This window comes from Helianthus annuus, chromosome 4, assembly GCF_002127325.2.
Source record: "Helianthus annuus cultivar XRQ/B chromosome 4, HanXRQr2.0-SUNRISE, whole genome shotgun sequence".
Taxonomy (NCBI): Eukaryota; Viridiplantae; Streptophyta; class Magnoliopsida; order Asterales; family Asteraceae; genus Helianthus; species Helianthus annuus.
In genome coordinates, this window is record NC_035436.2 from 109,166,715 (window position 1) to 109,180,493 (window position 13,779).

The 13,779-nt window shown below is 35.3% G+C and overlaps 1 long non-coding RNA gene across 1 annotated transcript; it reads left to right on the plus strand.

Annotated features, from left to right (window-relative positions):
- Positions 1–10,085: 10,085 nt before the first annotated feature.
- On the plus strand, positions 10,086–12,969 carry LOC110934594. The gene is made up of 3 exons (XR_002588464.2): positions 10,086–10,371; positions 11,926–11,977; positions 12,799–12,969. It is a non-coding gene; the product is annotated as an uncharacterized LOC110934594 (long non-coding RNA).
- Positions 12,970–13,779: the final 810 nt, after the last annotated feature.

Below are 13,779 nucleotides of genomic sequence, written 5' to 3' on the forward strand. Positions count from 1 at the left end.
TGAGCAAATTCATTGAGAAGTTGGAAGCTCAAGAAATGGAGCAAAGAAAGATTGTTCGGATGAAAGATTTCGACGGTGAATAGGATATTGGGTTTTATTACAAAGCAGGGGTGAATGAGAAACCTACAAATTTATCTCCAAAAGTGGAAACTGCTTACAACACCACGAGTTCAACTGGAAGTTCATCAAAAGGATCAAGCAACAACACAAGTTTCTCCTCGTTTCCATCATTCGATCCAAACATTTCAGCAACAAAGAGTGGAAGAAAACTTCAGTGCAATATCGTTTTAAATCTTGAGAATGATCAAGATTATTCAGATGAAGTTGCTAAAAATCAAATGTCTTTATTGGGAATGGTTTTAGAATCTTACAGTTGTTTTGTTGCAGGTCGTATTGGGAATGGTTCTTTATTGGAGCTTATGGACATAAAATGGTGTTTGGCCGGCGTGTTAAGGATAGCTGAGAAATTCAAGCAGATCACGAGGAGAGATGATCTTCGTGAGGCTAACGTTTCTACTTTATGTTTTGACAAATCTAAAGTCACTTGTTTTCGTTGCAGGGAGAAAGGTCACTTCAAGAGGGAGTGCACCAATCGCGAAGCAAGTGGAGCTCAGAATCCTTACAACAACAATAATGATTACTACAGAAAAGCCATCTACCATCAAGTTGCTCAACAACCATCTCAACAACATCAACATCAAGCTCAAACTGCACATGGAAGAAGTGTGATTGAAGATTCTGGAAAGAGAGCTTGTGTGGTTAATCAAGATGAAAAGAAACCATTCAAATGGGATAATTATGTCTCAGCTGATGGAAAAGCTTGTTTGATTGATCAAGAAGATGAAAAGCTATCCAAGGGTTTTAGTTGGGAGAATTTCACTTCGGATGATTATATTCCTGATCAAGCCACAGCTCACAAAGCTTTCATTGCAAGAATTGAAGAAGATAGTGATGATGATGGAACTTAATACTATGCTAGACAAATGGCACAACATCTAAAGATGATGGCAGAAAGTGATAGTGAAGATGAGAAGGCAAAGAAGAAAAAGAAAAAGATCAAGACACCGGTAAGCAGTGATGATGATGATGAGACAGTACTGGTGATTAGAAGGAAAGTAAAAGAAGTTCCAAAGTTTGAGATTAATGAAGAAGCTATTGCGATAAAGAGTCCAGTAACTTGTGAAAATTGTGAAGCTGTAAAGAAACAGAATAGTTCATTGATCCACAATATGAACAGATTGAAAGAATCATATGATGTGTTGAACAAGGCAATGAATATGTACAACGACACAAGTGAAGAGCAAGCTACTGCGATGAAGACACTTCAAGGAGCGTTCATGGTCAAGCAAAAAGTTGTGAACAACTATATTGAGAAGTGTGCTGCTCTTGAACAGAAACTGGAACTTCAGAGAATTGAAACTGAACGTGTAAATCGTTTATTAAAAAGTTCTCATGTTCGTCTTATGTCATTGACAGGATTTATCCGACAGCTGAAAGCTTAAAGGCATTTGAGGCCAATAATGTAACTGAAGAAAGTTTCAGAAGAAAAGATTGAAGAAAAGACTCCAGTGAAAAAGATTAAAAGGAAGAAAGACACTAAAAAGACGACATCTGGTAAGAAACAAGGTGTCAGTTACAACAAGTGTCCATCCCCCGCTGGAAAATGGATATTTGGCTAGAAATCCGAATGATGAAAGAGTCAAAAAGGTAACAAATTTGCAGTGGGAGTCGGAGTCGTCAGTCAATTTGCCCGAAAACATTGATGTCGTGTTTACATCGTCTGACACTGATCAAGAATCTCAATTGATGAAGAAAGTAGTGGATCATGTGTTAGATAACGATGAAACAGAAGAGTCAAAGTCGGAGTCTAGTTCAAAGTCAAAGTCTGAGTCAGGCACTCCGGGTCAAACAGAAAAACAGGACAAAATAGTTTATGATAGAAAATTCATGTTATCAAAATCTAATTTGGATGATGAACCGTTTAAAGTTGCTTACACTTTGAATAATTCTGACAAATTATATTCTGATAAGGAATTTCCAATAAGAGGTGTCAAAACCGAACTGATAAACAAGGTTTTCAAACTCACAGAAATTAATATTTCTGAAATAAAAGATTTATATCTTAATGAAAAACCTAAAGAATACACCTCAAGAGTACATCAAAGATTAAACAAGAAAAAAGGTTACAGTTCTGGTTCAGGTTTTCACAAGAAACCAAACCCTAACCGTAATTTCAAAAAGAAAGGATTGGGATTTATTCCAACAGAAAAACAGAAAAATGAAAAATATATTCGAGATTTTAAATCAAAGATGACATTTGTTTCAGGTACATCAGCTGAAGAAGAAGAAAAGAAAGAATTCTGGAGGCAGTCAAACAGTGAGTTCCTTGCAAAGAAGCAAGAGGAAATGAAGAAGATGACTGAGCAGAAGAGAGATACGAGAACCTCTTTCCAATGCAACAAAGTTGGACATATTGCAAGGGAGTGTTCTAAGGCAATACAATCAAAACAGGGAGTATCTCGTAAACTGAAAGAGAAAGTGATTGAGTTTGAACCACCAATTGATCGAACCAAACTATTCAAAAATTCAAAATTTGAAATTGGTGAATGTTCAAACAAGTTTTACAAGAAGAGAGCTAAATCTGACAACCAAAAATGGGTTGTTAAGAAATCTGTTGAAAGCTCTAGCGATGATTCTGATAGGTCAAAATCAGAGGAGCTATCTTCTGGTGATGAATCTGATTCCACAAAATCAGAGGAGCCACAGGTTGCGGTTAATGGTGATAAATCAGTTCCGACTGTAGATGATGAGAATTTTCCATCACTTCGGGCTGAAAATTATAAGAAGAAAATTGGTAAAGTTGAAATTTCTAAACAATTTTATTCTGATAAACAGGTGTTTGATGTGGAAAAGGTCTTTAACCCCAAGGTAAAACATATCTTTGGTAAGATGATTGACCGAAAAGTCAAATGGGTTAAAGAATTTTATGAGAAGAAGAGAGGAGGTAAGAAACCGAGTGATGGTGACTCGGTGACACCCAAGGCTGGTCAGGCTTGGGTGGATATTTTCTTCAACTAAAAACCTGACTTGCCGGAGATCCCAAGTTTGTAATCGTGGATCAGGAATCGGCATCTTTCTTGAGGAATCTACTACGGTAATGTAATTATACAAACGGTAAAAAGGTTTGTTTGTGTTTTACTTACAAGTGGTAGGAGGTTTGATTATGCATCTTTGCAAATGGTAAATCAAGGACATTAATTTGTACTTGCATTTTCCTACAAGTGGTTGAAAGATAATATGATGAACCACATCCCCGAACCTATTATTGATATACCTAGAAGTGATAAAATCAACTAAACTTATTTTCCGGAAAAACCATTTTGATTAAAACAAACTTAAGTGTTTTGAAATCTAAATGGGAAAAATAGTTTGTTGATAGGGGGAGTTCTGATTGTTTATGCCAAGTGAATGGCGAATTGATGTGATTTGATATCGGTTGTCATGTTTCTGTACAGTTTGTTTTCAAATTTCTTTATGTGTTTGCATTTTAGGGGGAGTAGAAAATTTTCAGAAAATCCAAAAACATTAGAAAATTTGAAAAAGCCAAAAACATGATAAAATTCAAAAATGAGTTTTGTTGTATAAAAGAGGAAATGATAGTACATCAGTGGACTGTCACAACATGCTAAAGAAATGTAAAGTTAAAATGTGATAAACAATCTCACTGATGATATGCCAGTAGGTTTTTGCACATTTAGTAGATTATGACGAGATATAAACCTAAATTTCACACTTGCTTAGTTCGTGGGGAACAACTTCTTTGATATATGGGTAACCCCCGAAATCTTGTTTGAAAGGTCCCTCTTTCTGAGATACTAGATCTTTATGCTTAGTGATATCTGGGGTATTATCCCGGGACTTCTGGTAAATGGAAATTCTGACCTAGTCCCCGTATAATACTTTCCGCAAAAGCTTGAAAAAGCGCAGCGCTCAGCAAATTGATGAAACAATAAAATTGATAGTCATTGCTGTTGAAACAAAAGATCATCTAAAGGGGACACACCAAAAGTCGAGCTGTCATCTCTCTGCTGAACGGAAGTTCTGACCTGAGCTCTCACGGTTTCGCATCTAACCCCTTACAAATATCATCTAGGTATACTCACCTGTAAGACTGAATATTGGGATCTGGATACGGGACTATATTCAAGTAGTGGGACACACGGATAAGTTTAAGTTCTTAAAACATTAATATCGTATCTCGGAACAGTTGAACTTTGTGTGAAAATTTAAGTCGATCAATATACTGACAATCTAAGTGAATTGTTTAGAACTTAAAATGATATGAAGACTAACGGTGTTGGTGATTTGTCTCATAAACTGATATGATCCTCTTACACAAACTCACAAAAATATTGTATGTAAATAATTCTTTACTGCATTTCATTTTGGTTATTTCACAAAATTCCAAAAAGATTTTCGGTGTGTTTTAGCATAAATTTTGAAAAATGCAAAAAGATTTTTGACAACTGATGTTGAAAAGCTGATTTTCAAAATTCAAGTGCTAAACATGATGACATTTGGTTTGGGAGAGTGTGTCTTGATAGTTTATATCATACAAGTGGTCATCAAAAGACTTAAACATGTTTCTCCTGCAAGTGGTTCATCAGAAACTAATTGATAGATCAGTTAGTGATAGGATCTATAAGTGGTGTCTGATTGCTTAAATGTTTATCATAAAATTTATGTTTGTGGTAGAGTTTTGCAGAATAAGAGCTGGAGGAGAGCCAAATTACGATCTTGGAATAGAATCTGATCCTGTGAAAGTCAGATTGCGATCCCAACTGATTGAGAGGGGGAGTCTGAATGACAAAGAGCTAGGTTCTGATCCAGAGATTATTTCTGTTGATTTGAGAGGGAGTATATGTTGATGCTGCTGAATTTGAAGATGCCAACATCCGAGAGAAGAGTTGTTGAAGATAAAGTTGAGGAAGCAGTGAGAGCCAGTGTTGATACTGGAACTGCATTTGCACAATAGAGATTGAAGATGCTTACAATGTCAAATTTTCAAAGCGAAGCCCAAGGACTGATCAAGACTGAAGATGCGAAGTCATGACATTGTCAAAGACTCGACACATGCGACTCGTCAACATCTGAGGGGGAGTCTGTTGGTGCATGCATCTGTCGACTTCGTCTTGTATCGAGTCTAGAGTAGAATACGCTAGTTCAGGGCACGGAATCCAAGAATGTGTATTTAGATGTGATTCCGCTCCAAATGACATGTTGTCATTTGGAGCGAAACCTCTATGGTCTGATTCCGCCCGAGATAGGTTATAGTTTGATTTCGCTCGTATTGTTAAGTCTGATTTCGCTCTTAATGTATCATGCTGATTTCGCTCCTGATGTTCATGCATGTTGGAGCGAAATCAGGACAACTATAAATAGTGTGTCAGTTGGAGCGAAATTAAGAATATAGTTAGGTGATTTTCTTCCGGTGAGCCACGAAGTGCTGCCGAAGTGTTGACTTGTTTGCAAACGTCATCAATATCAATAGAATCAACAGTTAAAGTGAATTCTCGGTGAATTGAACCTGATTTGTTTGTTTCGCCGCTCAAATCAGGAAAAGTTCTTCTGTTAGACTCATTTGGGTCCGGAACCGACCCTACATATTATATGCCTTAACATGTCTAATAACATTGCATAATCAGCTTAAATGTCAAAATTAGGTTACATATGCTTAAAATGAAATTATGCGTAAAAGGGCATTTTGCTCATTTTCCTAAGGCATATAAACTACCTATCATACAACTAACTACACGAAATGACCATAAGGTATAACCTCGGAAGGTTATTCCCTATACAACTATGGTCGCAAAACATATTTGGTCGGATCCTAATGATCGACCAAACGGGTCGGGTTCGAAAGTCTAAGTGGTTGTTTAGACCCCTTAACTTACGACCCTAAATAAGCACTAAACTAAAAGTGAAGAGTTAAACATGTTAAAACTTGTTTAACTAAGTTAGAAAACTGATTTGATATCAAAACAAAGTGTTTTGATACCGGAAAATAGCTTCGTCGCAAAATACGCATAAATACGCATTTTGACTGAAACTTTGACTCATCACTACGGCTAATTAACGTGGTAATCAGTAGGTATAATCGCTAGTGATTATAACCATCGTGATTACGCTCACGTTGCAAAGTTCAAACGAACTTTGACTTGACCATAACCTGGTCAAAGCAGAAAGTCAAACATTGTTTGACTTTCTTGCTTGAAATACATAATCAAGCATGAAAGAGACTTATAAGAGGTCTAAGCTTGAAGAAAAAGAACTAGAAAACCAAGTAGGATGCCTTCAACAATGTGAGAGCTTCAAAATCAGATCCAAAGTGAAAGAAAATGGAATGAGCAATGAATTGGGCAAAAGAGGTGGGTATTTATAGATTTTCCTGAACCTTTGGATCATTGTCAAGTGTTTGTAAGTTAATCAAAGCTTGATCTTCACCATAAACATGTTACACACTCATTAGAGGGCTTGGGGAACACTTAAACCAACTCCATGTATTGAAAAACTAGGATTAAAACCATGTTCCAGCTGCTGAATTGCAGATTTAAAAAAATTCTGAAAAATAGGTGCTGTCGCATGGCGCGCCAGGGACACCTGGGTCTGGCGCGTGGCATGAGGGAGCCTGTTTCTTCAAAAGTTTCATGTTTGACAGCTTTAGTCCCTGCAGCATGTTTTGATGGTTTTTGACGCGTTTAAGCCCCGTTAACCCAATTTCAAGGCTCTACCAAGAAGTTAAAGTATAGGGGACATGAAATATGCTTGGAAATATCACGAATGTCGATTTGTTTGGTCGTACGATCACGTTATTCGGTTAATTACGACGAAACGCGAATGGACACGAAAAACGATCCAAATTACGCGAAGAATGGTATTTTAGCATTCCAATCACTAAAATAAAATATTTTAATGATTAAAAAGTTTTTTGGATGTCCGGATATCTTCAGAACAAAAGATATGCGCGTAAATGCAAACTTATGCACTTTTTGACGCTTTTAGTCCCTGTTGATCAAATAAGTTTATTTTTGCATACCGAACTCCTCAAAGCTTATTTCTAAGCTATGTAAAGGTTGTTTATGGTATGTTTAGCTTATGATCATATTCCGGAGTGTACGTTACTATACGAATCGGCAGACTTTTGCAGTTTGTCACAAATAGTCCCTGCGATCGAATAAACTTGTTTTTTGCCATACCAAACCCTTCAAAACTTATTTCTAAGTTATGTAAAGGTTATTTAAGATATGTTAAGCATATGTTGATGTTCCGGAGTGTTTTTCATGTTACACTGATTACGGTTACGCATCGGTTTGCGTATAACTTTCTAGAAAGCGATTTAGAGTTTAAAATCGAACAAAAACAAAACGTGCAAAATGTCAAACATAAATAAACAAATATCGGGATCAAATCACATTGTTTTATTGATAATTGAACTATTCAGAGTTTATACAATGATTACACAAGCACAGATGTCACACCTAAGATTCAAAAGAACGAATAGGTGAGACTTGATCATAATGTTTATTTAAGAAAAATCGGTTTCATGAAATGAATCACATAGCATAAAGTTTCACATAGCATAAAAGTGTTTAAATTGTTTCATGTAGCATAAAAGGTTCAAACGTTTCATATCGCATAATCATGAATTCCACATGGCATAACATGAATAATGAAAGCATCATAAATTTAGTTTGTTCACGAGAGGTTTATTGTTTTTTTATTGCGATAACATGCGAATTGTGTAACGGTTTTGAAATGAACGAATTTTCAAGTATAAAATCACATATAAATTGAGATACATAAAAGAGAGGCTCATAAAACATTGGATTGTTTGGGTAGACAAACATCGACCATTCCAAAGTGGGTCGAAAGTCCTTTCAAATTAGAGAAATCGTGTTTTGGCCTATAGGTAAGATACTCTCGTCGAGAAGCGATTAACGGCATCTTACCCTTCCAATTACTACGCGTCTCTTATCGATCGAAAGTCGCAGAAAATCTCAGAGTTATGTGAAAATTCTAAGATACGGAGAAACTTAGGAATTTTGTGATATATATTGATTGATAAACCGTTCCTACATATATTAGGACGTGTATAAATCAATTTGTGGGATTGCGCTATTTATAATACGCACCCAAAGGTGAGTGTCACTAAACCCCCTCTTTTTACTGTTTTGTATATGTTTTAGGGGAAGAACACGCCTTAAAAGGTTTAAAGATGTTTTCAAATAAAACATACCTTTTGTTATATAAAATGTATATTTTCATGGAAAATATACGGATTTGATAAATAAATATGGTTCGGGGAGAAACAGGGATTATTACTGTGTTTCAGAGAAAACTACCGTGTAGATTTAAAATTGTTTAAATCTATAGTTGGGATGAATTTGGTTGATCTCAAGAGAGTAAGTATCGGTTATAGGATTACATTTCGGTGGGGGTTTCGTGGAATTCGTACAACATGATATATTAAATTTATCATTATTAGTAGGATATATATATTGTTCATGAGGCAGGCATTATAGATGGCCTCGATATGGGCCATGCGCAAGTAATGTTGTTTAATCATTTAAGTATTGCACGCGAGGAATTGTTGGTAGATCTATCGGGTTGACAACCCCGTCATGACCGGTCTCCCCATGTTAAGTCAAACGACGAATTGATATTCTGTTATAGTCTAGCATTGATTATACCTTCATTGTTAATATATAGTTCATAATGTCTTACTAACTTACAAGTCCGAACATTTGATTCTATCAATTTAATATATAAACTTGGGAAGATGTTTATGGTCAGAGGTTCTACGGAAATGCTTACAACGGCTGACCCTTGAATTTTTATAAGGAAATAAAATAACTTTCTTAAAGATTATATGGATGTTTTAATAATAAACACATAATTAGAAAGTTTTTCCTTTGATCAAATTATTTAAATTTTAATATGTGAACTCACCCTCCTTTGTGTTGACACTTTATTTTTAACGTGTTCTTCTGGTACTTGAGTATGGCTTCGGGAATTATGGCGTATCTTGTGATTGTTGATGCATGTTTGGTTTGATAATGTTTTGGACAAACTTTTAAAACTATTTGGGACAAAGGTAATAAGATCCATAAGGATCAAAACAACTTAATTATGGTGTGGTTGTGACGAACTTTAAGACTCTATGCTTTAAAAACTATGTTTTAATTAAGTCGAAATGTCCAACATTATGATGCATCGTTAAGAAAGATATAAATGGGCACCAACTTCCGTCACGACTACGTTTTATATTCCGCTGCGACGATTTTGGGGTGTGACATATGGCACGGGGAAGGTCCATGATCAACTCCAAAAGACAGCTCCTTGATCAAAATCTGCAACCAGAGAACACCCTTAGCCTTAACGCGAGAGGGGGCTGTGACACCCGGCTTTTCAGGCCGTACCGTACAATTGTAACATGTGTTGTGAATAGATAAAAGGCTGTATTTGACTAATTATGATGTTGATATATGATATTTAATAAGTTGGTAAATTTAAACCTTGGTAAAAATTATGTTGGCAACGGTAAGATAAGCGCTTATCGCGTAACGGTTAAAAAGCGAAACGAACGTCGGTGACCACCCGATCAGTGTTAAAATCCTAAAAATAGTCTGGTATGGTTAGAATAATAATTTTAATCATATTCGTGAGGAAAAATAAATTAAAACGCTAAGAAACTCTATTTTTCGAGCTTGAGCGCGTATCGCACGATACTGCGCGCATTAGGCAAAATACTATCAACACAGCCGGTCCAGGCAACTGATAATTATTTCAGTAATATTTTGGTGAGATTATTTTTATAAAGTGATAAAAATAATTTAAAACGCACTAAAACGGGATTAAAACGCTAGAAAAAATACCCGGAATCTAGTAAAATACCAGTTTAAAGCTTAGAATGTATATGTATATATGTGTTTGTATGAGAGTGTGTATGAGAGAGAGGGACTTGTTGGCAGCCATCCAATAATGTTCTCTCTCCTCTCTCATGCCCTTATTGGCCAAGGAAAGAGGTGCATGTGACAATGCTCATCAAAACTCTCAATAACTTGCACCATCCAAGAATTATGTCCCTAACACAATCAAAACACACTCTCTCTCTCTCTCTCTCTAAATAATTCAGCCAATCACCCCTACACACACACACAATTCATAATTTTAAATCTTTCTTGAAGATTTGAAGACATTTCAAAGTGTTTTAAAACTTGTATGAAGGATTAGAGGTGATTTCAAGGAGATTTGAGCAAAAACCAAGCATCATATCATCTTTTTATTCAAAAACCCACTTGAATCTTGAAGGTATAAAACCATTCTTTTTAAAAAAAGTTCTTGATTCTTGTTGATGAGAATGATGGTGAAAAGTTTCTCTTGTTCTTGAGTTTAACCACAAAACTTGAAACTAAAAATAAATGGGTTTTTGAAAGAAATAAAAATGACTGTATACATATGTATGTATGGCCGAAAGTTTGTGTGTATGTGGGTGAATATTTGTGCTTTTAATTTATTGATTCTTGATTGATGAGATTATTGAAAGATTGTTACATGCATGAATCAAAAAGGTGTCATGAAAGAGTGTGTGTGTCTTGCATTTATGATTAAATGATTAGATGACGATATATGAAGAAGGTGATGTTCGTGAATGTTTGAACATGAGTTAAATGCATGATAGATATTATTTAGTTCATGTATGTTGATGATGATATGATATGGGTGCATTAGATGCATATACATGGACATGCATGATGATATGAAAGCATGAAAAGATCATTTGAGCATGATTAGATAAAAATGAATTTTGATCAGAATATAAACACTAAAATAAGATTATTTTGAAGTGTTTAATGATAGATAACTTTGTCATAATGTTTACTAGCCTTACATGTTGTACTTGGTGCATTAGGAGTTGTAAAATACGTGAAATCGCATGATTTATGTGACATACATAAAAACTGCACTAATATGATTATAACCACTATTTTAATCAGTAAATAATATGTATTGTGTTAAAATATCAAGTCATTCCGAGTTGGGATGATTATAGAAATGTTTAACGTAAAACTATGCGTTAAAACGGTCAAAAATGGGCTTTTCAAGTGATTTTTATAAAAATCATTTAGATCAGTAAGTAAACTGGTATTTTTAGTTTACAAATAAGTATTTTAACTAATTTTAAGTTTACTTGGTGTTTGGTTAGTCATACGTGACTTCCGACGCCCGAAAACGTTACCGAATCGCTAAAATACGCATTTTTCAATGAACACTAGTATGGGTAAATTTTGGGTGAATCTTATGTGTCAAGATGTGTTATGTGATTTAAACATGTGAATGTTAAAATATGTTAATTTATAACATGATATTGAAAGTTTAGATTATGCATGTATAGTTGTGCGTTTGTGCGGTAGAAACGTTAAAAATCGCGTTAAATGTGTAACTTGTTTGTCGAGCATGAAATTTGATACTTATGAGATATTTTATGTATATTTGCTTTAAAAATGACAAAATAGATAAGTTAACAAGAATTCGCGTGTTTCGATGATAAATTATGTGAACGTTTATGTATATATATTACGACGCGCAAATCGTAGATATATTACGTATAAACGGGAGTGTTAATGGATTTACATGATAACGGTCAGTAATAAAATCGTTCAAGTCGCAAAAATATTAAAAATATATATATGTGGACTCATATATATATATATATATATATATATTAACATGCCAACATAATAAAAAACGATGATTTTTCGAGAAAATCTCAAAGTTATGTGAAGATTCTAAGAAAGAGAGAAACTTAGGATTTTGTGATGTATATATGTATATTGATTTAAAACTCATTCTTACATATAATAGGACGTCTGGAAATCAAAATGTGGGAATGCTATTTAAAAATACGCACCCAAAGGTGAGTGTCACTAAACCCCTCTTTTTACTGCTTTGTATATATTTTGGGGGTAGATCACGCCAATAAAAGGGTTTAATAATGGTTTTTGGATTAAAACATACCTTTTAATATAAAATATATATAATTTCGTTGAAAATATATGGAGTTGATAAATCATACGTTTCGAGATAAAACGTTTTGATGAATGAATGTTTGGAGGAAATTGGGATGATACGGTGTTTCCGAGGTGAAACAGACCGTAAAGTTGGGACGAATGCTGGCCTGGTCTCAAGGGAAGGGGATTCAGGGGATTCATACAACTTCGTGTATTAAATTTGTCATATTATTAGGATATATATATTGTACGTGAGGCAGACATCATATTGGTTTCGAGTGGACCCTGCGCCCATGATGTCGTTTAATCATTTAAGTATTGTACGCGAGGAATTGTTGGTAGATCTATCGGGTTGACAACCCCGTCGTGACCGGTCGCCCCGTGTCAAGTCAAACGACGAATTGATATTCTATTTATTGTCTAGCTTTGATTATCCCTGCATGGTAAATATATAGTTCGTATTGTCTAGCTAACATACGAGTCTGAAAGTTGAGGCTATGAATTTAATATACAAAACCTGGGTAAGAGCTTTATTGTCGGGTTTTTGAACTGCGACAGATGACCCATGGAATTTATTAAGGAAGTAAAATGGACTGTCTAAAAATTATATGGATATTTGAAAATAAACACATAATCATAAAGTTTTCCTTTGGGTTTAATTGTTTGAATGTGAAGATGTGAACTCACCTTCCTTTGTGTTGACACTTGATTTTAACGTGTTCTATAGGTACTTGAGTTCGGCTTCGGGAATTATGGCGTATCTTGTGGTTGTTGATGCATGTTTGGTTTGATAATGTTTTGGACAAACTTTTAAAACTATTTGGGACCAATGTAATAAGATGCATAAGGATCAAAAAAATTTAACTATGGTGTGATTGTGACGAACTTTAAGACTTTATGTTTTAAAATCTATGTTTTAGTTAAGTTGAAATGTCCAACATTACGATGCATCGTTCAGCAAGATACAAATGGGCACCAGCTTCCGTCACCACTACGTTTTATATCCGTTGCAACATTTTTGGGGTGTGACAGAAGTTGGTATCAGAGCCAATGGTTGTTAGCGAACTAGATGTTTTCGGAGGAAAACGCTAGACTTCAACCGAAGAATTTTGAGATTTAAAGTCTAAATTTCTCGAAGCCAAGAACTTTAAAAAAACATGGAAAATTTTATGATGTATGAAAACCCTTATGTGTTTATGTGCATACGTGATTTTCTGTTTATTTGGGCCTTATGTGTTACTATTCATGTTGATCACACACTTACTTTGTATGGTTACGATATGTCACGTCTCGACCTATAGAGCCATTAGTAGACCTGCTCACTAATACTGTCGAGCCTACACTTGAGATTCTTTCGCCCGTCGTTACAGAATCGTTTATTCTGCTATTCGAGTCACGTGTTTTGCTACACCTCTTTTAGCCTACACTCATCATAGGAAGAGGACTTGACCCGTTGGAGAGATCGCATCGACTTCGAGAGCTGAGACAGCGTCCACTTTGAAGAAGCAGAAGGAGATTTGGGTCAATCGATCTCACTGTGATCGTCAGATTGCCACGTTACGCGGAGACTTGGAGACGACGAAGGGCAAGATGAAAGACTTAGAGGGACAGATGGACTAGTATGATGAACTAGAGGAGCTTGTTAGGAAAATGTTGGACTTCCAGGGATTGAAGCGTTAGTTGTTGGTTGTTTCTGTTGTTTGTTTTG